The sequence below is a fragment of the Melozone crissalis genome, unplaced genomic scaffold (genome assembly GCF_028551555.1).
Source record: "Melozone crissalis strain CALT ecotype California unplaced genomic scaffold, PUWL_Pcris_2 ptg000046l_1, whole genome shotgun sequence".
Classification (NCBI taxonomy): Eukaryota; Metazoa; Chordata; class Aves; order Passeriformes; family Passerellidae; genus Melozone; species Melozone crissalis.
In genome coordinates this window covers 11,473,698-11,497,879 of record NW_026535824.1, presented here as the reverse complement: position 1 = coordinate 11,497,879, position 24,182 = coordinate 11,473,698, and positions in this window count along the sequence as shown.

The window sequence follows — 24,182 nt, the reverse complement described above, 5'->3', positions numbered from 1 at the left end:
CAAGCGAAACCTGTGAGAGGTCAAGACTCCATCCCTCAGAGGAGAAACTCGATTTGACCCAAATGCCATTCAAACCCAACCAACACTGAGGCATTTCCCCAAGCTCTGCTGAGCCATCAGGTACAACCCAAATCACTCTGTGGGACCAGGGCAGCAGATCCCAGGCATGGGACAGGGATGCTCCCCTGGGAAGTCACCTCCATTGCCCATGGGACTCACAAAATCTGCTTCTAAAGACCCCAACATCCAAAAAACTCCACATTAAAAGTCTTTAATTTGGGGTTTCCCTTCTCCATCGGTCTGCTGTCACTAGGCAGCTGCTCCACTTCAACACCCTTCTGATGAGTATAAATTTTCTCCTGATTCCCAGCCTAAAGAGGAAGTTATTTCCATTTATTCTTCTGCAAGTACTGGGAGCTTGTACCTGCTTTGCTCTTTCTCTCCTGGTGTGCACATAAAATGCCAAAGCCAAGAGCATTTCCTTGTTTAAATCATGTCATTTGTCCTTATTATTTCTTTCCCATAAAATTGCATGGATTCGGTGCTGGCTCAACACTCAGAATATTGACAGCACAAAGTCCAGTTCTTACACTGACCTCTCCAAGTTTTGGACCAAGCCTGCAAAGAAGGAAATACAGGAAAGAAATTCTAAACAGGGGCCCTAATAAAGGTAATAAAATGCCACCTGTGTTTGCTGCATGGAAGAATAGTGCTGCTTAATAAATCATTACAAACAATTAAAGCAGCAGAGGGGAGGACGACAGCGCTATCGTTTCCAGCTCCCCAGCCCTCTGCCACTGGCAGGAATTTCATAAAGCAAAAATCTCCCAGCAGAAATCCCTCAGCAATTGATTTGCTGCTCGTGGAACACAGCAGGCACACACCCTGGTTTTCCTGACCAGAAAAGGAGAATTTGCCTCGATGTTTTTCCCTCGATGTTTTGTGATGTCAAATCCCCCTCCCTGCCCTGAAGTGACATGTTTCTGTAGGGTGACAGCCCTCTGGAGAGGCACAGAGAGCTTTGTGTCAGTGTAAGGGATCCCCACAAGGGCAGATCCCTAATTCTGCTTACATGCAGTTCCTAGCAGAAAATTCATTGCATTTCCCCAGAACAGGTAATTTCAAGCACAGAGCTGTTCTGCCTTCCACAAAAGCAGCATGCCAGGGATTGCTTTGGAGACCAGCATCAGGAAACACAGCAACACCTAACAGCCAGGACCATCCAAACCCACTTATCAGCTCGCCCCCACATCTCCTGGACTCACTTGAATGCCCAGGAGAGTCTGAAGAGCCAACTGTTTTCTAAGAAATGGTTGTGCAATCAAAAGGTAAATGACAGGGACAACCAGCCCCACACAGGTGCCCCAGGCAGGAGAAAGAGCAGGAGGGATCCATCCCTTACTGACAGAGGTGCAGCTCAAGTGATGCTCTCTCACTGTTTGGGTTGTCTTTGTTACTTTTACATTAAAAACACATCCTCTCAGGAGACAGTCTCATTTAAATCTTCTACCTCTTTAGCTTTGTACACTCAGCCCATTACATTGAAAGATTTTATCTTAATTTCTTCTCCAGGAAAGAAGTAATTGATCTTTTATTTGTGGCACTTTAAATTGGCATGTTGACTACAAAAATCCACTGCTCATCACATCAAAAGTTGATCCAATAGTGCCAATTACTCCAGTAATGGAGATCTTTAGAGGGACGGGTGGAAAGGAACAGGATCAAAATGGATGGGTCTTCTCAGAGGAAGAAGCAGCATCTGGGAAGACAGCACAGCTTTAAATTAGGATATCTGCTGTGCATGGCAAGACAACACACAGCCCATTCCTCATCCTGGCTCTGGATGTGGTTCAACCCACTCGTCCCCAGCTCTGGAGGTGTGGTGCAGAGTCTGATCCTCATTCCCCTGGCAAATGACAGAACTGAGCTGATCTCAGCCTGGAATCCCTGAGGGTTGACAGCAAGGACTCCTACCAGATGTAACTTGTGTTTGCAACAAGCACAGCATCCACTGGCAGGGAATGATTTGCTCTTCATCCTTCCCACTTTCCAGGTATTTCTCTGGGAAAATCCACTCTCTAGTGGGGACAAAGCAGTAGAGATGGAAGGTTCTGAGTGCCCCAAAAAGCCACCAGCCTGTTCACCCCACAGCTTTGCCACTCACAGCCACCAGCTCTGCACAGAGCAGGCAGCAAACTGGTCACTACTGGCACTGCCTCTGGTCTGAACTGGGAATGGTGGATCACCATCAAGCTGCAAGTGTTTTCTGGTGGGAAGCATTTTACCCAGTTCCATACAGATTCTGGTTCTCGGTCAGCCCCACAGCAGCTCTGGGGAGTGTTTAGGTCAACAGGATCTCCCCAGGCTGCAGCTGGAGCTTGAGGCCTCCTTCCAAACTACAGCACAGTAAAAAAGATATACGAAGGTCACAATGAAAAATCCTCTGCTTAGCCTTCTTTAGTGTCTCTCAACTCCTAATTCTGATTGTAAAATGCTATTTAGGAAGATCAGACTGATCAAAATCAGGACACCTTTGTGAATTTTTGTAAAAATGTGTTTTGAAGCTTTAAGATGACGGATTTTCACTGAAGTCCTTATTCCTCTTACAAGTTTTTCAGCATCCTGTTGTTTTGACTTTCCACTCTTATCTCCTGCCAACTTTTACCTGCCCAGAGCCAATTGTTTTGCTGACAGCTGCCATGCCCATGTGCCATTTTCTGAGCATCACCTGCATGAAGCCTCAGGGGCTCACTAAGGAAAACTCACTCCTTCATATTCTTTGCAGAACCAGGGAAGATCTTGCTTGGAAGATCTCTTGCTCAATAGAAAAAAGAGTTTTTTATTCAAACCTACTCTATGTGCCATCACTGATGTATTTTTGACTCAAAGAAATTTGTTTATTTTCTGTTCTTAAATCAGGAGTGAGCAGCTCCATGAGCAGCACCACAGCAGAGGAAACACAAAGAGGCTGTTACTCAAACGCCATCTCTGAAGAGGTTGTGCTCTGCTTTTCAGATGAGATTAAGAGCTCAATTACAGTAGAGAAAAAGGCTTTCATTAAATCACACATAGAACATAATAAGGACAAATTACAAAGCTCTTCAGAAGCAAATCTGTGTCAGACTTCTGGGTAAGGAGGCCCTTTAGGGGAGGCCTTCAGAGGTTTCTCCTGCCCTTCTGAAGAAATGAGTCCTGCACACCTCATCTCACCATGTTTTTGAGGAAAGCTCACAACCAGATTCCTATGGGGCATCCAGTGTGCAAATCCCACAGACAGAAATATCCACTGGCCTCTGGATTTGCAGATGTGAACCTGGAGGTGAGGGACTGGATGCTTCTCCCTCCCCAGAAACCCAAGGCACTGCATGGCAGAGCTCAAAGTGGCCAGCAAAGGGTTACCCAGAATCCTGCACCTGAGAAAGGGGAAGCCCAGGTTCAGTCACAGAGTCGTCACCACTTGATTTTGTTCCCTTGTTATTTTGCTCTCCTGGAATGTATTATGGTTAATTAAAGGCAGTTAGCTAATTGGATGGTAAGCAGATGCTGGTTAAAAAAAACCAAACCACTGTTCCCCTTTGAAATGTCAGATAGGAGATTAATTGAAATTCCCTTTGAAAAGATATCCCCAAACCTCCTAATCTGTTGATGGAAACAGTCAAGGAAAAGTCAAGGAGAAAAGAAAGAACAATGTTTTTCAGGAGGTTTCACAACTGAGGCAACTGCAACCGCCATCAAGCATTAGGATTGAGGATTGTCATTGCCACACCAGGAAACCTTTCAAAGTCTCAAAATCTTCCACTGAACAGCAGTGCCAGAATGCCCCAAAGCTGAGCAACAATCCCATGAAGGCATAATATTTCCACCAAGACCAGGATGAGATGAGTAGGAGAGGATGACTGGGGCTCTTCAAAAGCCAGACCTCAGAGCTGAGACAGGATTTAATCCTGATATCCCTCTGGTTATCCAGAAAAGGATCAAGACATGTGAGGGAGCTCAGAAAGTCAGAGTGCTCAAAAAAGCAGCATGTACACAGAAGGAAGAAGAGAAATGATACAGCTGGATGCTTCCTAATGCTCTTCTTTGGACCGACCTGGTGCAGTGAGTCACAGAAAACTTGCTCTAAACATGAGTGACAGAACTGAAAATGCTCACTGGTAAGTGTGCAGAAATGGCTACATGACAGAGGTCATGTAGACATTCGCTTGTTAGCCGACCAGGGGCTGGGAAAGTACCGAACACAGCTAGCTTGAGTTTTTGCACCTGCAAGATAGCGTGTCCTTGGGCCTAGCTGGGTATGATAACAAGTAGACAGAGAGACATGGGAAATAGGGAATGTAGGCCCAAATGAATGAGGAAGAGTTGATGGTATAGTTTAACCAACAGATCGCTTGGCTTACAGAATATTCATAAGCCTATTATTTGCTGTATAAGTGTCTGATGCTCTCTTCAATAAACGGAACTTGCTTATCACTCATATTCAGTGTCCGAGTCTCCCCTCACCAACAAATGGCCCATCCCCGACAAAGGCCTCATTCTGCAACAAATGGTGCCTGAACAGCGACCCTATGGACCCTACAGACTCTACAGACCCTACAGACCCTACGGACTTTACAGAAGATTTGGGCCTGCGAGCCACGGTCGGTGCAGTATTTGGGTGTCAGTCCCGACGCAGCCCGGGAGGCACAAAAAGCGGGCCCTGCCTTAGGGAACCCTACAGAGGAGTCTTGGAAAAAGGCGAAAGGGTGGGCTTCAGTGCCCTCGCAACCTCACAGGAGAGTCCAGCTGACTGAATGCCTGGCGACCTCACAGGAAAGTCCAGCTGATTGAATGCCGTCAACGTTTTGCAAAGGGTTGCAGCAGCGCTGACTATCAGGTTAGAAGGTAATGGAAAGGCAAGAGGCTAATCACCTTTTTAGATGCTTTTTAGAGAAACGAGGATTACAGGGTATAGATTTGCTTTTTAGAAAAGCGGGGACTATAGACTGTTGACTTGGGAAGAGAATTCCAGAGATTGCTGCATATACACTTGCAAAAACGTGCGTTATGGTGCTGGCACTGCAAGTATATGCACAGTGGGTCAGCGACCCTGCTGTGATGGCGGCAGCAGCCACGGCTCGGGGCACCTGCGGGGCTGTGCCACTCTGAACTCGGCATGGGCGCTGTGCCGTGGGGAGCAGCCACGGCGGGCAGCTCACCTGAGATGCTGCGCTGCAGCGGCGGTAGCGGCGGCAGCCGCAGGGGGAGCGGAGCCGCCACTGGGGGAGCGACCCGCGCCGCCATGGGTGCAGTGCTGGGTGCGGCGCACGCAGTGAGTCAGCCTGCCGGCGAGTCTCGCGAAACAAGGAGCCCAGCGCAGGGGGTTCACCCGCTCCGACACAAGCGGCGCAAGACCAGAGCGCTTTTCCAGTGCGAGCGCTTCTCCCTCCGCCCCGCAGCCAGCAGGGGCCTTAGTTTCGACTTGGCAACCTAAACAAACTGTACCTTAACAGACTCCAAGTATAGCTGCGCAGCTCAGCCAGCGCCGCCATGGACAGTGTCTCCGGGGCGCAAAACTTGGTGCGGCCAGCCGGCGCTCAGCGAGCAGCAATACGAACAGCCACAGAGCCCGAGCGAGGCGGGTGGTGCCGTGCCCGCGGTGCGGTGCGATACGCACCGGCAAGGCTGGGTGTGCGGAACTCAGTGGCAGGCGGGCAGCCCGTGGTGGGGGCCGCCGTGCCCTGCTGGCAGCCTGAAGCGGCGGCGGCGACGGCGCAAAGAGGGCGCAGCGCGGTGGGGGGGGCCCACTGCCGTGGGGCTGCGACTCGCGCCGCCGAAATGCTGCGCTGCGTCCAGCAGCAGCTCCGTTAACCCACTGCACCACAGCGACACGAGCAGCAGCGACCCAATCCCAGGGCCTTCCAAGCGTGACTACTTTCCCACCTCCGCCCCGCGGCCGGCAGAAGCTTCAGTTTTAGACCTAACAGCCGTAATAAATGTGACTCTTGTCAAAAAAAGAAAAGATCCCTACTGCAATTAAGAAACCAGTGATAATAAATAAGCGACACCAAGGAGCATTACTATCAAGACGTTCCTCACCTAAGTTTTGTTCTTCCTGTCAGAGACTGTGAAATAGAATGAGTAGTGAATGCGTGGGCCAAATTTCGGCCGATTTGGCTTAGCATCCATTATTGCTGCCTTAAAATCACCTGTATTAACATAGACTTTAACATCAGAAGCCCAGATAACTCAGTCGGTGGACTATCAAACTCTGAAATTGTATTTTGAAAAATTTAAAAATGTTAAAGACATGTTAAAGCGATTGTATAAGCAAGATGTAATAAGTGTACTTTTTGTATTCTTTGAGCTTTGCTTGGATGTAGTAGATGTAAAAGCAAGCACTGAATTCAAAAGAATTTTTCCACAGCTATACCTTGGACAAACTCCTTATGTTTAGGTGCATTCAAGTGTAAAAATGCTGTAGCAAACACATGAAAGAAGTTGTTTTAGCTTAGTATTTTAGAGTCAGGCCTATAAGTAAGTTATAGTAAATTCTACATTCTATTCTATTTCTATAGTAGGTTCTATCTGTTGCTAATAGTTTAAGTTAAATTATCTATTTAGTGCCAATAAATGTTAAATACTGTTAAGCTTGTTTTGTTAAGTTTATGTCCTGTTAGGTTTAAGTGCTGTTCAGTTTAGTTTCTGTTAAATTTAGGTGTTATTAGGTTTAAGTGAAGTTAGATTCTGTTACATTTAAATTATATTAAGTTATGTAGAATTTAAAGTCAGTTGATTTCTGTTAAAATTAAGTTCTGTTAAATTTAAGTGATTTTACATGTAAGTTCTGTTGATTTGAAAATCTGTTAAGTTTAAGTTCTGTTAAGGCTAAGTTTTGTTAAGGTTAAGGTCTGTTAAACTTAAGTCATGGTAAGTTAAAGTTCGTTGAGATTAATTTCTGTTAAGTTTAAGTAAAGATAAGTTTAAGTGATGTTAAGTTCTGTTAAGTTTAAATATTTTAAGTATTTTAAGTCTAAGTGCTATTAAGTTTAAGTGATGTTATACAGATTTATGCTTTTATGCTAGGCATTTATTTTATGACTTTTGTGCAAGGTGTTGTCGTGAACATCAGAGAAACTCTAGTTAGAAGAGACAATCAGAAGCATTTGTGAGTAGAGCCACTCCTGTTTGAAGTATATCTGCTGTTTGAGAATGGAAAGCAAACTTACCAGACAATCGACGCAGATGAAACCTGCGCACATGTTGCTCCTGTAGCTTATTTTTGTAGGTTGTATTGGCACACCTGAGTTTTGTTTGAGCCTTGTAGCAGCATAGAATCCTTTTTTTATCTGTCTTATGGCATATCCTATAAATAGTGATAGCCTTTTCGGTTTGTCTCCCTGGCTTAGATCCCTTGTAAGAGAGAAACCTTGCTAGTGGAGAACACTACTTGTAATGTAATAGTTGTTAGAATTGCCTATTCTTGTATTGCAAAGAGTATGACACAGTTAACCCATCAAACCTTGCCTGTGCAACAAGAAAACAGGGAAATTTTGGAGAAATGGCTACATGACAGAGGTCAAGTAGACATTTGCTTGTTAGCCAACCAGGAGCTGAGAAAGTACCGAACACAGCTAGTTTGAGTTCTGCACCTGCAAGATAGCGTGTCCTTGGGCCTAGCTGGGTATGATAACAAGTAGACAGAGAGACGTGGGAAATAGGGAATGTAGGCCCAAACGAATGAGGAAGAGTTGATGGTATAGTTTAACCAATAGTTTGCTTGGCTTACAGAATATTCATAAGCTTATTACTTGCTGTATAAGTGTCTGATGCTCTCTTCAATAAACGGAACTTGCTTATCACTCATATTGAGTGTCCGAGTTTTCCCTTACCGACAAATGCCTCATCCCCGACAGAGGCCTCATTCTGCTACAGAGACCTATTCTACAAAGTTCCCTTAGCCAAGGTGCAAAGCTCTGTCCTTGGAACAAATCATCTAACCATGACCCACCATCTTCCTTAATTGGAGCTGTCAAATCTTTCATCTTTTGTATGCTTTTTGTGGATGGATTCAGATTGATCAGAAAGGTTCATGCAACACAATCCTTAAAATTCCTCACAACCATGTCCATGTGCCTGTAAAAGAAAATCAATTGCTGCTCTGTTCTGTAAAGTTGCATGTCTGACAGCACTAACATCAGTCATCATGTCACTAATTGCAATGGAAGTAGCACTGTCTTCTTTCTTCAGACAACACCCCAATTGGTATAGTGGTTTCATGCCTCGCCCGAGGCAAGTTGATGGAGAAATCAAGTTGATGTACCTCATTTTGCAGGGCCCTAGGGTCTGAAATTGCTATTACAGTTTTCTTTTTAATGATGGGCACATATTTTTTCTCTGTGTTTTCTCTTGATGGCTTACTTAACACTAGGTGCTATCACAGTGAGTTGTCTGATGCTACATGGGCCACCTTTAATTTTTGAGGGAATGTCCTGCCAGGTTCTATCTACACAAATAAGCCAATATTCTGTTGTTCTGCTTATTGTCATGGGGACTCATCTAGGTCATCTACTCGTCAGCAGTTTCACCCTTAGGGGGCACTGGGGTAGTACAATTGCACCACAAACTTGAGTATCTGTCCTCAGGATGATGGGGAGTAACATTTAACTGTGGATCTCCCTGGTATTGAAACTCAGCACAAAATTCCATCACCAATGAACCAGGAATTCCAATTCTTGAGGTTCAGAAGGTGCTTTAAGAGGATCAGGGGCCCAGTGATGCCAGCTGGTTATGGGATTGGTCTCGTTGGTAGCCTCACACCAGTATTTGTCATGACTGGGTATTGGCTACTCCTTGGCTGGCACAGGCACACCGACCAAACAGGTTGCAAAGGATTTGTCTGGGCTCAAATTGGTCAAACACATGGTGTCTGAGCCTGCTGACTTGGCTAAAGCAAGGCAAACATTCATTTTTGGTTGATCTACAGGCATGTATGCACAGCAAAAGCAAGCAAGAAAAACCAACAAGTGCCAGTATATCATTTGATCAAACTCGGTGTTCCTGTTCAGCTGTTTTTTGGCAAAAGCTTCCCCATCTATTTCAGTTCTCAAGCAAATCTTTTAGCACTTGTTCAGGGACTGGCCAACTATAGGGCACTAATCTTCAATTTTTACAAATTTGGATATCTTAGAATTCTTTTGAACACAATGGACACCACGCTTTTGCTGAAAGAGCTCTATGATACAAACCATTTTCACAGTCCAAAAATCAACATCAAACTCAAGATTTGTAGCTTTCACAGGTTGAACAGGGAACGTCTGACATGAACCGTAGCTTCTCCGTGCAGCTCACGTCTGCGTGCTCATTTCCCTGCTGGTGGAATTGTCGCTGTGCTCTTTCACATCCTTCGTGGGGACCCACTTAGGTCCAGCACCTGTGCAAATACAAGCATACCCTTTGCCCCAAGCGATTAGTGCAAATGGTCCTTCAATTTGTCCTAACTCAAGGTTTCTGATCAAAACTGAAGGATTTTCTTTCAATTTTGCCTGTGTGCTGTTTGAAAAGTGCCTAAAAATTGGAGGATTAGGTCCTGCAAATGAGCTATTCAAAACATAAAGACGTCTAAAGCTTTGCTCAACCTCATCTGGGGTATTGCTTCGGCCATTCCCCCTTTTGTTGATCTAGAATGGGTTTTAGAGTGGTGCATCCTTTCAACAATTTCCTGACCTGTATGGGAATAGGGAATTCCAAAAGTGTGGCAAACACCCCAGTCCATCAAAAATGTGGCCAATTTTTGAGCTGTGTATATGGGACCATTTGTCAGTTTTCATCTCGTGGGGGATCAGCTTGGCGAGCTCTGGGCCCAGTGACACTGACAAGGACAAAAGCAAAAGACGAGAGGCGCTCTCTCTTCCCGGGACCAAAATCCCACAGCTTTAATGGAGAACAGCTCCAGGAGAGAAAAGGAGTGTCCAAGGGAGGAAAGAGGATGTCCAGGGGAGGAAAGAGAGCGTCCACCTCATGGCAGAAGACTTTCAACCCTCGGGGAAGGGGGTGGTAGAAAGGAAATGCCATAGTTCAACATCATAGATCACCACACTGTAGTTTTCTGCATAAATTGCTGCACTTGTTGCAAACAAAATCCTAAAATCTCCCCAAACACAACCGTGCAGTCCCAAATGACCACAGTGTGGGAGAAAAACCACTCAACCCCCCTGTATACCCCAGCACCAGGTTTCACAGGGAGCACCAACCCCTGCAATTAGAAAGTCCACACACACAGGCTCACGGGAAAAGGAGTATCTCTTTACGAGGGGACAGAGTGCTCACTTTTCTCAACACAACACACACCATCCACCACATCAGCATCCACCCACATCATCTTCCTCAAACATTCACACACTGAAAACACAACCACAATTACAACACACAGGAAAAATTGAGGCAATAAAAGAGGAATTGCTCAATTCACCCCCAGAATTGCTAGCAGGTCCTTACTGACACAGCAAATCCTTTCTGCCAGCAGCCAGACCCAAACCCAAACGGTACAGGCGTACGTTGTGCACAGGACATCTCTGTGTGACTTGTGAACAGCCCTTCCCCTGTGTATGCCTTACAGGTTACTTTATACAGAGTTAAACGTTCCCTTTCTCCACAGTCCCAGCAGTCTTGTCTGTCCCCCATGAGGAACAGCCGAGAGCGGAGGTGCCTCCAGGAAAGGAATGTCCTGGCAGCACCCAGAGACATCCAGAGCCCGGTTGTTCTCGCTGGAGCAGAGAAGCGTTCCTGCCGCGGTCACCAAATGAGGTGTGGAATAGAACTCCCCACAGTTAAAGGTAGAAGGTGGTGTGTTTATTACAGCGCCAGGCACACAAGGAGTTGTCTCCTAAAGACATGTGTGAAGAATCACTGCCTCTCTACTATCTAAAAAAGTCTTACATATTAATATAATTCCCAAAATTATTAATACATATTCATTAGGTAACCCCACCTGCTCCCTTTGTATTCAAATGTATTATAACTGAGTCCAAAGTTCCTTCACATTTGCGGATTCTTTCACTTCAAATGGGTTGGTGGCTTTTAAAGTGGGGAATGGTCTCCTTCTGATGAAGGCCAAGACATCTTCCTCAATTTGACCTCTTTCCTTATGACCTGTTTGCAGGCTTTCGAACCCCTTGGCTATAGCTGAAGTTTCGGGGCCCAGGTGCAGGCTACAGTCCTCTTCTTTGTCACAAAGAAATCCGCATCCCATCCCGCTTCTTTAAACATAGTAAAGACAGGCAAGTGATATATTACCCTAGCCTTAACTACCTTATCTGCTAAAAATTAACCATCCCTTATTATTTCTACTCTTCTTGCTATACTCTTTCCCCCAAACTAAATCTTACTAAAATGTTAACTCTTCAAGTTCTTTTAAATCTTTGATTCATTGGCCTCATCTCACATGTCAGCCATGTGTGAGCCGATGCCATAACTGGGAAATTCCACTCTTGAGCAGGAGATTTAAGGCCTGGTTCTGAGCTGGAAGGGTGAGAAGGATGACATGCACAGTGTTTTGATCCAGGGGATGTCCTGAAAGTGCACTGCTTACCTGCCCCTGCTGCTGAGCACCACGCTCCATCTCCTTCTCCTGCTCAGCAGATTTTTAGGAATCCAGGTCTTGGTATGTATTATTTGCTACTGCAACAAATAGAATGAATTTGCTTTGCAATCCCAGTTTTGTCCTGGGTTATTTTGTGCATGGGTCTCCTCCTGAACCCGCGTCAAAGACCGGCAGGGACCTACAGGACGCTCCTATTTTCATGAGAGTAAATTCGGAGAAGTGATTTAAGTATCAATAAGTCAATAAGTATCAATCAGTAAATCAAATAATTTGGGGGAATATTTAGCCTGTGAGTTTCAGCAAAGTATTGAATATGTCTTAGATCCATGGATGCAAAGCAGTAAGTGAGATTGCTGGGGGTGCATGTGTTGGGGAAGTGATTCCCCACACACCCAGTGCTGAGATCAAGGATTGCCTCTCTTCTAACCCTGAGCTGACAGCAGGGATCGGGCCCTGCTTGGTAACATTCATTTTGAAGACTTCTGTTGAGCAGGTAAGAATGGTCAAAATGAAATCTTTTCTAGCTGTTTCCCTTTGGTTTACCTGTTTGAGGGTTAAAATTCTGTGCTGCAGGTGTACTGGGTGTGTGCAGAGCAGTGCAGCCCCAGAAACGCCTTGGCTTGCCCACAAGTTGTCATGCCTTGTTGCCGGGTGTGCCCAGCTGTGGCAGGAGAAGGAGCACGCAGCGCAGTGGGCACCGTGCCCTGCCCAGCCGGGGCTCTCTGGCACAGAGCAGCAGCAGCGCCAGCACCGTTCAACCCGCTCCTGCCTTGGCTTCCCCTGCACACAGAAGCCTCTGGAAATCAGCACCGCCAGTGGCGTTCCCAGCTTGGAGCAGCTGCTGGTGGGCAGATGCTGCCAGTTCGACTGCTGCCAAAGGGGAAGAAAGGCAGAGATGTACCCGCACCGGAGCCCTGGGCATGTCCAATAAAGGTGCAAATATGTGGGGAGATTTGTTAGGAAGGATTTCAGCTGTGATGCCAACAGTGGCTTCTCTCCTGGTTCTGTGTGTTCTAGACAAGTAATGCAATGGTTGGTTCTGACAATTAAAGAAGCAGATGTTATGTGGATGTTCAAATGTGTAGTGATGGTATTGTGATATATCCTCCCATAGTCCTCTTTTCCCTCCCCCTTGTAACAGCCTTGGTAGTCAGGGCATTTGGGGAGGGCTGGCTTGTGACCAGCAGGCAGGGTGTAACAACACCTGACCCCCAGTCAAGATGCAAGAAAGTAATCTCCACCAATGGACAGCAGAGAAAGAGTTGACTGACAAAACTTTTAGAGGGGCTAAGGGTATAAAAGGCAGAGCGTCCTTTTTGTGGGTGAGCACATGGCTGCTAGTCACAGAGACTCCCAATGCTGCAATTTTTCCCTTTTCAGTCCTTTGTTAAGGTTTAATAAACCTTTAAAATTTTAAAAGTGAGAGTCATTTCTCACATAGGCAATGCTGTGGGCCATTGTCTTGGTCTGGTTTCCTTTGTTTGTGTCCCATCTGAGTGCTCAGCTGGGGTACAGGCTGTAGGTGCTTGGGGCACCCTTGGAGTTCCTCTTGGATCCCCTGAACAACAGGGTTTGGCCCATGAGGGGAATTTTTGCTGCTTTGTGACAGAGAAGAATTTCCCAGGCTCTTTTGTGTTTGCTGTAGGAAATGTTGGTTATTGCTTTGCACAAACTCACAGACCAACAGAGAGCTGTCCCTTTGTGATGTCAGGGCACGGTTGCCACCTTGTCGTAGTGACATCAGAAGGTTGCCTTGGTGCACGGAAGGCCTGAGTGTCAGAGCAGCCCTAGGCCTTGCTCACATCAGGAGAACTTTCCTGGTTGGCGCCTTTGTCAGTGGGTAGCTGCCCACTGACAAGAGTCTTGTGTTTTCCTTTGTTGTGGCGAACTCCCACAACACTGCTACCATGTTTCACCATCTGGCCACGGCAGCTTTTGCTGCTTATGGTGTTTGTCTTTCCACGTATTATGTGACACACTTCTTTCATAAGTACAGGTTTCCATTCTACTTAGGTTAGGGTGTATCCTAACCTGGCTTTTGTATGTCTTCCTGCTCTTTCTTGGTGGCTGAGTTTCTGATTTTGAAAGAGAAAGAGCATTAGGATGCCACTGGTTTGGTAAAGCTCCTGTCAAGAGGTTCAGCTAAAAAGGGGGTGTCTGTAGCCACAGGGGCAGCATTTGCAGGGGAACCTGCAGGGCTCCGTTCCCTCCACGGGAGAGTCTGTGGCAGCAGAGTCTGTCATTTACTCAGTATGCTGGGTCAAGCAGGACACCTTTGAAAATGTAGACTGGCAGAGCTTCTTGGAAGGCCTTCTAAAAACTCTGCAGTTGTTCCCAGAATTCAGAGAAAGCTTCTTTCTTTTTAAATTTTGTCATGAAAGGATTTGACTGTCTAACTTAATAACCTTTTACTGAGTGCTAAAATAGTTATTCCCTTTGAAAGGAAGTGCAAACTCTAAAGCAGTCAGTGTCTGCTCCTGAACCCTAGAGGTGCTGCTGTGCTCTTCCAAAATCGAACTGCTGCTGCTCAGGGGGATTTTGGAAAGCTTTTCTGGGCAACTGTTTCCTGCAAGTTAATGAGAATTAGTGCATGTAAGTGAAAAAAACAAAAAAGGACCTGAAAGAGAGGATTTCAGAAGCTGTTTTATGTCTTTGGTAGAACAGGAGCATTGAGTGTTAAAGAAGAATTTGCATTTTCTTGGTCATATTTGTATTCATTTACTGGCAAAACAGGCCAAAGTGTAGGCAAGAAGATTGCCTGATCCCTTGCTGACTGTGTGAATGAAATGTGTCTCCTGGAGGCATGTTGTGAAATGGGAAATCATTCCTGTTTGGGATGACTTGTTCTGTGGGATTCAGCAGCCCAGGCAGTTTTATGAGAGCATCTGGTTCATTTTCCCTTCCCACTACAGGACACCTGAAGCATGTATTCAGCAGTGCTGAAGAACCGTGAGGTGAGTGAGAAAGGAACATTTCATGTTCCTGGTGCTTAAGAATTGTAGAGGAAGATGTGAGCTTGGCCACTAGCAGTAGCGTGTAGAGGGCCAGCTAGGAAGGCCAAAAGAAAATCCATTTTCATGCCTGCAAGAAAAATAACAAAGGCAGAAATGGGTATTTTTTGATTTCTATATCAGAGCTTTGAAGAACTACAAACCTAATTTTGCAGAGAGAACCTTGCTTGCTGATGGCAGATAGGGTGGAATATATACATAGGAGTGACTTCCTGTACAGTTGAATTTGGCCATTTTAATTTAAACAAAGTCCCTTAGAATTCTGTTCCTATCAAACTTTATGATATCTACTTAGAAGATGTTGTTGTAGAACAGGAAGGCCATCTTGCCATGGTGCCTGCAGTATCTGAAGGGAAATGGGCACCTTTGTGGCTGGGGAGCTGCGTGGGCCCAAAAGGACGCAGGGCTGGCGGCCGTGAGCAGCTGAAGATGAGGCAGCGTGTGGCCAGGGGGCCAAGAAGGCCAAGGGCACGGTGGCTGTGCCAGCAGCAGTGGGGCAGCAGGAGCAGGGCAGGGAGCGTGGCCTGTGCTGGGCAGCGCTGCGGCCACAGCTGGAGTGCTGTGTGCAGCTGTGGGCCCTGGGAAGCAGAAAGTCATGGAGGGGCTGCAGCGTGTGCACAGAAGGACAGGGGAGCTGGGCAAGGGGGGGCAGCACAAGGCCAGGGAGGAGGTGCTGAGGGAGCTTTAGCCTGGACAATGGGAGTCTCCTGAGAATCTCCTCAGTGCTTTCAAATATTTAGCCACTTTTGGACTTGACTTTCCCTCTCCTTTTTTTATCGTTATTTTTGCTTTACTTGGAGGAGGAAGCTTATTCATTTTCTTTTTCTCCCAGCTAAGGTTCTTTTTGCAATTATTTCCTGCCCTTATACAGCACTGGGACTGGTTCTGCTCCAAGTTTCTATTCCAAGGTGTCACTTCTGGGGAATGCAGTATTTTTGCATGAGAACTCATCATTTGGTGCAGGGACATTGATGCGGAAGGAGCTTTTGTGGTTCTAGGCCAGCCCCTATGGCCTTACAGATCATCTAGAGCTTAACAATGCCAGTGAGTTTCTGCAGCCCAGGCAATCAGTGTGTGTTGTGTTTGGGAATTGAGCAGGAAATCAATGCCCTTGCATTCCAGCTGGTGCTCAGAGATCACAGGAGCTGGGAGGGGCTGGGCTGCATTTCTGATTCCAGCCACTTCAGCACCATCAGTGTGGTCGAGTCCAAGAGAAGAACTTTCCCGACCACAGATGCACAAAGAGTCCAGTTCCCAGCAATGCTCTAGGTGTGGTTGCATTCCATAAGGACCTACATGCTCCAGATTCCCCAAGAGTGTGCTTTTTTGAAGCAACAGGAGAGCAATCTCAGGATTGTAGTTGAGCGGGGCACTGGCTACCAAGTTCTGATGTGTGTAGCAACAGAGAGGACAGTAAAGAGAGATTTCAGTAATGAGATCTATCTATCTATCTATCTATCTATCTATCTATCTATCTACGTAACATTTACATAATTGAATCTTCCTGGCTCTGGTCCAAGGCAGTTGGAGGTGCAAAGCTCACCTAAAGCATCCCTTTCAGGAGAGGATTAGAGACATGCTCCCTCGACCAGTTCTGAGCAGGCGGAGATGTTTTCCCCTCCAGATATGGTGGGTTTTTTTCCCCCTCAGAGTTGTTTTCCTCCTCCGGCCTCTTCTGCCCTCAAGTCCCCAGTTAATTCTTTAAATTTCTGCCTGTCCTAGAGAGGTGCAACAATTCCATGTTTAGGTGGTGTTTGGTGACTCTGGTCACACATGCATTATGTGACACATGGTTTCCTTCACTGGCATTCCCAGGGCTGCGTAAGTGCATTCGTTCATGGGGCCTTAGGAGAGTCTTCTCTTTCCCTCAGCAGCAGCAGCAGCAGCAGCAGCAGCAGGGAGCGGTGTCAGGGTCAGGACGAGGAGGAGGTGGCTGCCCTGGCCCTTTGCTCCCGGACCCCAGGCCAGGAGGGCTCTGGCTGCAGCAGGGCGCTCTTCGGGCAGCCCCTGGCAGCCTCTGCACGGAGCACAGCACGCTGCCCTGTCCTGCTGGTGCCACTTTTCTTCAGCAATACCCTAGACCCTAGCTCCTCTTCACAAGGAAAAAACTCCAGCAATCTAAAAAGTGATCATTCAAGCACAGTTCTACCTGCCTTTGCATTGTAGTTCAGGGGATGTATTTTTTTGTCTATAATTTCATGATTTTTATGAAAACATGCATTCCTATCTGCACATTTTTGTGGTTTTAATTATTTATATACCTAAAAACTGCATTTTAAACTCTTGATTTATTGCAGTTGGTAATTTTCAGGTAGTATATTCTAAAATGTCACAAAACAACACCTTTTGCACCTTTTGGGTAGTTTTTCTCACTCTTAAAAAAAAAACTCATAAGCCATTTTAGTCTCTGTCTCTCCAAATTGGTTCATATCGGCCTATTTTAAATCAGGGCTACAATACTTTTATAGGATTGAGAGAGCTCCAATGAAATGCACACCGGTGATTCCTCTTGTGGAATATCATGGCCCCACCGTAAAGCCTCTATTTACTCTTTTTTTCTCTCATTAGCTCAACTGCAAACACGTTTAGTTGCAAACTTACACAAGATGAGCAAAATGAAAATGATGTGATGGGCCTTTGGGAGCTCCTTGCTGATCCTTCTGCTTCTTCAGCTGAGCAAGGCTCTAATCCAGGCAAAGAGATTGCACTTAGTGCTACAAGACCATTTGGCTGGAACTCTGCTGATTTATAGGAACAGCTGGAGGCCTCTATCTCCCCAGGATGTTTTGGCTGAGGCAAGCTTTGCTGGGTTTTGGCTGCAAATACCATTGCCCTTGCTTTTCTATATCCACAAGTACCATGGCTGGGCAAAAACTGCCACGTGGGCCATCTTCCAAAGGCACTTTGGTCTGGAGTTTGTGAATGAACGAGAGCCTCCTCCACTTCCAAACCACATGAAAAAAATCATGAAAGAAAACTTCCCATCCTTAATGAACAACTGACAATTCACAAGTGGATCTAGAGCTTCTTTACGCAATGAAAAGGAAGGCAATCTTCCAATGGAGTTGTGCTTTTGGGAGTTTTTCTTCTGACTCCCACTCCCAGCTGGCACTGGAAAAAGTCATGTCTCTGCAAGTGTCAGTGTCTTCTGTCTGCCATCAGTTGTTTTGCTGCAACAATCAGAACAGGCATCAGGCTGGAGAGAGGCTCAGCTGATGCTAGGAACAGGAGCTGCCCCAAGGAGAAAAAGGACATGAACTTTTACCTCCCAAACCCATCTCCCCAGAGGCTCAAGCAGGATTCCTCTGGTTCCCAGAAATACAAAGAAATAGGGCTGAGAAGACCCTTTGTAGCTACGTGTTCATGCCCAAGACTTTTGACTGATGCCATTTGGGTTTTGCCTTTTTTCTTTTCTGTCTTTTCTGTATTCCTTGCACATCAATTTAGAGCTCTGTAGGCTACTCGATTTGTGACTACTTTTCCCAGTCCTTTTCCATGGCCTTTGCCTAAGCAGAAAGACAAACTTCCAGAGCTCCAAGCGCCAGGGGGTAGAAGGCCCCAGTGTTATCTTGGTTCTTCCTGGGACAGACCCCTGCAGGGAGCTGGTGGACTCACCATCCCTGCAAGCCTTTGAAAGAAGACTGGATGTGGCACTCGGTGCTGTGCTTTAGTTGAGGTATTTTTTAGGCCATAGGTTGGACTCGATCATCTTGAAAGTGTCTTCCAAGCCAGGGATTCTGTGATTCTGTGACTGAGGCAGCTTTTCCTGCAGCCCTGCAGAGGGCTGCAGGGGCCCTTGGCCAAGGATGGGGATCAGGGCTCATGGAAAAGAAGCAAAGGGCTCAAGGCGAAGACTGACAGGGCACAGCCACCCCAGCGCGGCCCAGAGTGAGCCTCATGTCCTCCTCCTCAACCTGCGCCCTCTGCGCTGCCCTTTGCGCCGCCGGCGGCTCCTCTCGCTGCGGGGCTCAAGGGCGTGCTGGGGGCCGGGCCCCTCGTCTTCGGGAAGCGCCGGAGCCTCGGAGGCGAGCGGCTGCTGCCGTGGCCGGCAGGGGAGAGCTGCGGCTGCGGCCCCGGGCACGGCGAGCTGCCGCTATGGCCGGCTCCTGCCGCGGCTCCTGCCTCTGCTGCGGGCTCTGCTCCTGCCCTGTGCGCACAGACACGGCCGAGGGCTGCCCAGCAGCTCCGTGCCGCTCCGCAGCGGGCCCGGCCGGGCTGCTGCTCTCTGCGGCCTCTGCCCGCCGCTGCCGGCCCCGCTGCGCTCCCGCCTGCCTCTGCCGCAGCCGGGCCCACACGGGAGGCAGCACATTGCGGCCGGCTCGGAAAAGCCCTGCCCGCAAACCGCCCGCCACGGGCCCGGCCTCAGGGCACAGGCTGCCGGCGTCCTCGCAGCTGCGAGCCGGCCCGGGCCGCCTGCCGGCCTCGGCCACAGCTCCCGCCTGTGTCTCCATGGCCGTGGCTGCTCGGCACAGCGGGCTGACCACAGCCAGTGCCAGAAGCAGCTCCTCAGGGGCCCAGGCTCTGGGCGCTCCGAGCCCGCCCTCCCCCGAATCCCAGCCATGAGGGGCTTGGCGTCCCAATGCATCCCCTGGGGACAGCAGAGTCGGCCGCTGAGCTCAGCCCATGGTGACACCACCAAGAGACCAATGGAAAATTCACCAAATCCTCATCAGAGACAAGAGAAAACTCCCATGGTGCCTGACAGCCTGAAGCAACTGCCAATTCCAGATCATTCCATCCATGTATGAAAAGAGGCTTTTGCATTAAAGCAGAAAAGACTTATCGAAAAAGAGGGCAGGAACAAACAACAAAGTTATTTGGACTCATGCTTCTTGTGTCTGTTAGAAAGGCCAAGAAAATGCACTCCTTCCTCTTCTGACACAGCTCTCTCTGTTCATGATGTGGGACAGCAAGTGCTGATGATGTGCAGGAGCTGATGCGAGGGACAGGGACAAGGATGCAGCAGGCACAGTGCCAAGCTGACAGAGGGATGATCTCTGGCAGTGGAACTGAAGGAGAAGAGTTTGCAGGCAGGACAAAAAATGGCTCTTTGTTTCACCTCTTCTTTCAGTGCTGCTAAGAATGTAGCCTGGAGCAAGCTGGGAACACCAGAGCCTGGAGCCCTTTCCAGGCAGGGCTGCATCAGACACAAACCAGCAGGGGACTGAGGAGCCCCTGGGGTGGCAGTGAGCAACCTCGGGCTCTGCTCACTGCTGCTGGCATTTTCTATTGAATCATCTCCAAGGACTTCTGTTGTGCTCTGTATTTCTAAGGGTTTTCCCCCTTGGTTTTTTTTTTTCTTGTCTCCTGCACCTTTTTTTCTCCACGTTTTCCTATCCTGTCAGCAGCAGCCCTTGTCCAGAACTGGCTCTAAAATATCAGCAAAGTAGCTAGGAACAACAATGGGTGGAATCCTGCGGCTCAGGAATTCATATGCCAGAGCCCTGCCTCTGCCTCATGCTTTGTCAGGACCTCCTTCTCTGTGCAAAAACTAGGGATTAGTGGAGTTTTTTTGCCGAAGAGCTTCTGAGAAGCAAATGTTGTGCTAGGTTTCTCAGGAGTGTATCCGTTAAGTTCATTGCCGGCAAACAGAAAGTAAGGCCAGGGTAGCAGAGCAGCTGGGAGCTGGTCACTCCCTACAAAGGGCTGGTGCAGGATGTGGGAACACCACATTCCAGGAGGGGCAAGCAGGGTCAATGTGCTCAAGGTGCTGCCAATGAGGTTTGGGTTCACTTAGAGAGTAGTCAGGAGTGGTGAGCACTGCAAGATCCAGCTGCAGTCCCCATCCACGTCCCTTTCAGTGCTGGCTTTAGGGCGTCTGCAGCCTGTGCCCCGGGGTGCTTCTGAGGCTGCCTTTGCACTCAGGGTGAGGATGCCCAGGAGCCGCTGAGGCCGGCAGTGGGGACCAGGGCTGGGCTTGTGGCCTGGCAGGTGTGGCTCTGGGGGCTGTGACATGCCAGGGCATGGGTCACTGTCACTGCCCTCTGCAGCCCTGGCTAGCTCTGTGATACTCCAGAGACAATGGCAAGAGGGGGGAATTGGCTAGGATAGGGTTTTGCCTGAGCCAGAACCTCTAGGCCAAATGCCAGCAGTAGAGACCCCTGGAGGACCGAGTGAAGGAAGCAAAGGAGGCTCTTCTGCGGCATAAAGTGCAGCAAATTCATCAGGAGAGGCAGGGGGGAAGGTCGTGCAGGCAAGAACTCCAAAAGGGAACAAATGTTGAAAAAACCCCCAACATCCCTGTGACCGGATTTTTAAAATCTTTCAAAGCAGGGGGTGGACACCATATAGTAACCAATAAGTGACTCTTGGGGTGCGGTTTTGAGGGCTACAACAAATCAGAACAAGGGGAGGAGAGAGCATTGGCATAGGGATTGGATCTTAGGGTGAGGGACAGGGAACGTTCCGGAGCAAAGGGTAGGGTTTTGACTGATTGATGGGGCAAAGGGGCCGGGTTGTCTTGACAGGGAAAAATCTGATGAGGAGGGAGGGGATTCCTCGAGGGACACTTGGGTAGGAGGGCATAACATAGGGGAGAAGCTAGCTGTAATAACTCGGGGAACACTTGAACATACCACTATATAACAGAGCATTTGACTCAATAAACTAACACAGTGCAACACAGAAATTCAGGGTTTCGGTAGCTGAGAGGTGGCACTATTAGAACCCGCAGCAGCTGGTGAAAGCCATCTCTCCCCTTCAGGTTCTTGCTATGTGGAAAGGTGCTGCGAGTTGTGGTGGCTGCACTCCCCCTTTGCTGGGAGGATGATCTGTACCAGGGCAGAGCAGAAAGCTGCCATGGTGAGCAGAACATGCTCAGAGCATTACAGTTCAGAGAATGGCACTGCCCCTGAAGGGCAAACAGCTTGAAAGCATAGAATTCTGTGCGGAACCATTGCACAAATTTTCTCTTCTACAACATGCCCATTTTTGTATGCTGTAGATGAATGCTCTGGGTTTTATAGAGTACATGGGGTTTTTTCTTAAGGTTTTTGGGAGAACTCTCAAGTTTATTTCTGTTTGTATTTTTTATCTAGCATGTATACAGTTTTTTTATTACTAGTTTTCTTTAATAAATACTTAGGGAAAAAATACCTAAGCATTTTTTAATCCTTTGGGATATTGTGATTAATATTCTTAGAAAGAAAACCTTGTTGACCACATGTGAAAACACAGAGAGAGGGAAAATAGCATAAAAGTCTTTTAGAACAGGGTGTGTAATAAAGACTGCAGACCTGAGTAATTCCTCCAAGTGCAGAATTAGCAAGATATATTACTGTGATAAATAGGTATGATTTGTGCTGATAAAGATTGAAACAGTAATCAATAATCATATAGTAATTAATATTTGAGAATAATAAAATAGTTAAAAGTTGTGATGCCAAGGAGGAGAGGGAGAGGAGGGGCTCCACCCCCCCCCAAAATGAGCCTTGCTTGGTCTTATCCTAGGCAAGCTATTACAGCTCCAGAGCTCAGTCTCCAAGGGGACTGGGCGCCAGAAGCCAGCTCACTCTCAGACCAAGGCCGCGGGACAGCCCTAGCAAGCAGGGAATATTCAGCTCTTAGTGATTAGGCAGCTCTTGTGATTTCAGCATTGCTTGCTAGGTAGCTTTTCCCTTGGCCTAAGGCTCCAGCAGACGGTAGAGAGAGAAGAAGACGCCGGCTGTTCCACAAGTATGGATTTATTGGAGGGATCCGTGAAGGGTCTCAGCTCTTCTTCTTCCGAGTTAGTAGGGGTACAGTATGCTACTTTTATACCCTTGGCCCGGATCCAATCCTGACCAATGGCAAAGGTGTTAGAGTGACCATAAGTGACCAATAGTAGGGTTAACAACATATTGCCTTACATGGCTATAGGGATAAGGTACAAGGCGGATGTCCCTGGAGACAGGAAACTTCTTTGCCGCTGTGTCAGCTTTCTGTTCTCCAAGGGGCCCTGGCTAAAGCTGAGGGGTTTACTACACCCCCCCTTCCCAGCAGATGTTCTCAAGGACCACAGGAAAGAAGCTGAAGATGCAGTTGCTAAAAATTACCAAGAACCTGGTTGGGTACCAGAAAATGCTAATTATAAGGGATTTATTGCCTTGATATGTAGATGCAGTGATACGTTAGTCTTGGCTTACATTGTACTGGCTTGATGTGCATGTGTAACCCAAAGGTGAATTAAAAGACGAAGAGCAAGAAGAGAGGTCTTCATCCAAAACAACCCCCAAAGACTTGTGTGAACACCAAACCGAGTGGTGGCGCATGCGTGATAAGGGTGGTAATGAGGGCGGAGATAGAGATATGATGAACCGAAAATGAGAAGAGATGGTATTGACACAGGACATATAAGGGGTGATTTTCATTTGGCAAGCTTGTACGTGAGGTGGCAAGAGTCCCAGAACTCTGCCCTCCGTACCCCGCGGTAATCGTTTGCTTATGCGCTATTATTGGAACCAAATTATCTCTTATTTTTATCAAATTATATTGTATCAAATTTTAATTTTTTTTTTTATTTTAATTATTCAATTAAAATTGTTACTACTTTTAATATTGTTTGGCTTTTTTATGATGGGATAATTGAGCAAACGTAACAATTTTGGTGCCGATACCCGGGACTCTTTTAAATCCGGGGAGGCGGATAGCTTCTGGGAAGGAGCTCCCCACCAGACTTTTAAGTGGTTAAGTGGTCCCAAGGCTAGACCACTCTCCCTTGGGAAAAGAGAGTCTTTTTTACAATAATGCATAAGCAAATTAGTTTTTAAGAGCGCGCAAGAGAGGCTCCCATCAGAGTGCCGGCTTGTAGGAGAGAGAGTACCCATAGAAAACTGCCTTGTGCAGGAAGACCCTTGTGAGAAAAGGAGGCTGTGAGTATCATGAGGTTTTGCGTCGGGGGGCGGCTGTATGCATGTGTGAGTGTGTGTGGAGTGTCTGAGACGGGGGCTGGGCAGTCCCGGACCCCCGAAGCGAGTGGGACCTCCCAGTACCGCGTTTTCGTGCCGTCCGAGAGGAGGCCGGCCGGGAAAGGAGGGAAATGAAAGAAAAGTGAATGAGTGGGGACCCCGGGAGGGTTTGACCCAGGGGGAAGGAGGGGATCCCTGGTCCAGGCACCTGTGGGAAGGTCCTTGGGCAGGAGGGATTGACTCAGTAGGGAGACTGAGAGAGTGAATGAAGAGGTTCAATTTCTTTGGATGGGTTGGTAGCAGGCAATTTAGTATGTGATTAGATGGTGAGAGGACGGGGCTAATAGACTGAGAAAGAGGAAGAGATAGGAGTGGAACAAGTAGATTGCAGAGGGAGAGATAGGAGTGGAACAGGTAGATTAAAAAGGCAGTGTGGCAGAGTAGTAAGTGAGGAAGTTGAGTCACGAGGTGAGTGTGGGAAACTAAGACTCTCCTGGTACCGGGAATTTCTTAGTTTGTTGCCGCCAGAAATGGGTCAGGGAACAAGTTCCTTGACCCAGGGGCTGCAGATTGTAGGAAAAGTCCTCAGTGGTTTGAGGTATCTGGGAACCGTGAGGGGGGTTCTCAGGGGGGGAGCATTCCTCAGGACAGCCCACTGGGGATGATGATACGGTTTTGGGATGAATGAGAATCCCAAAGGAGAAAAAG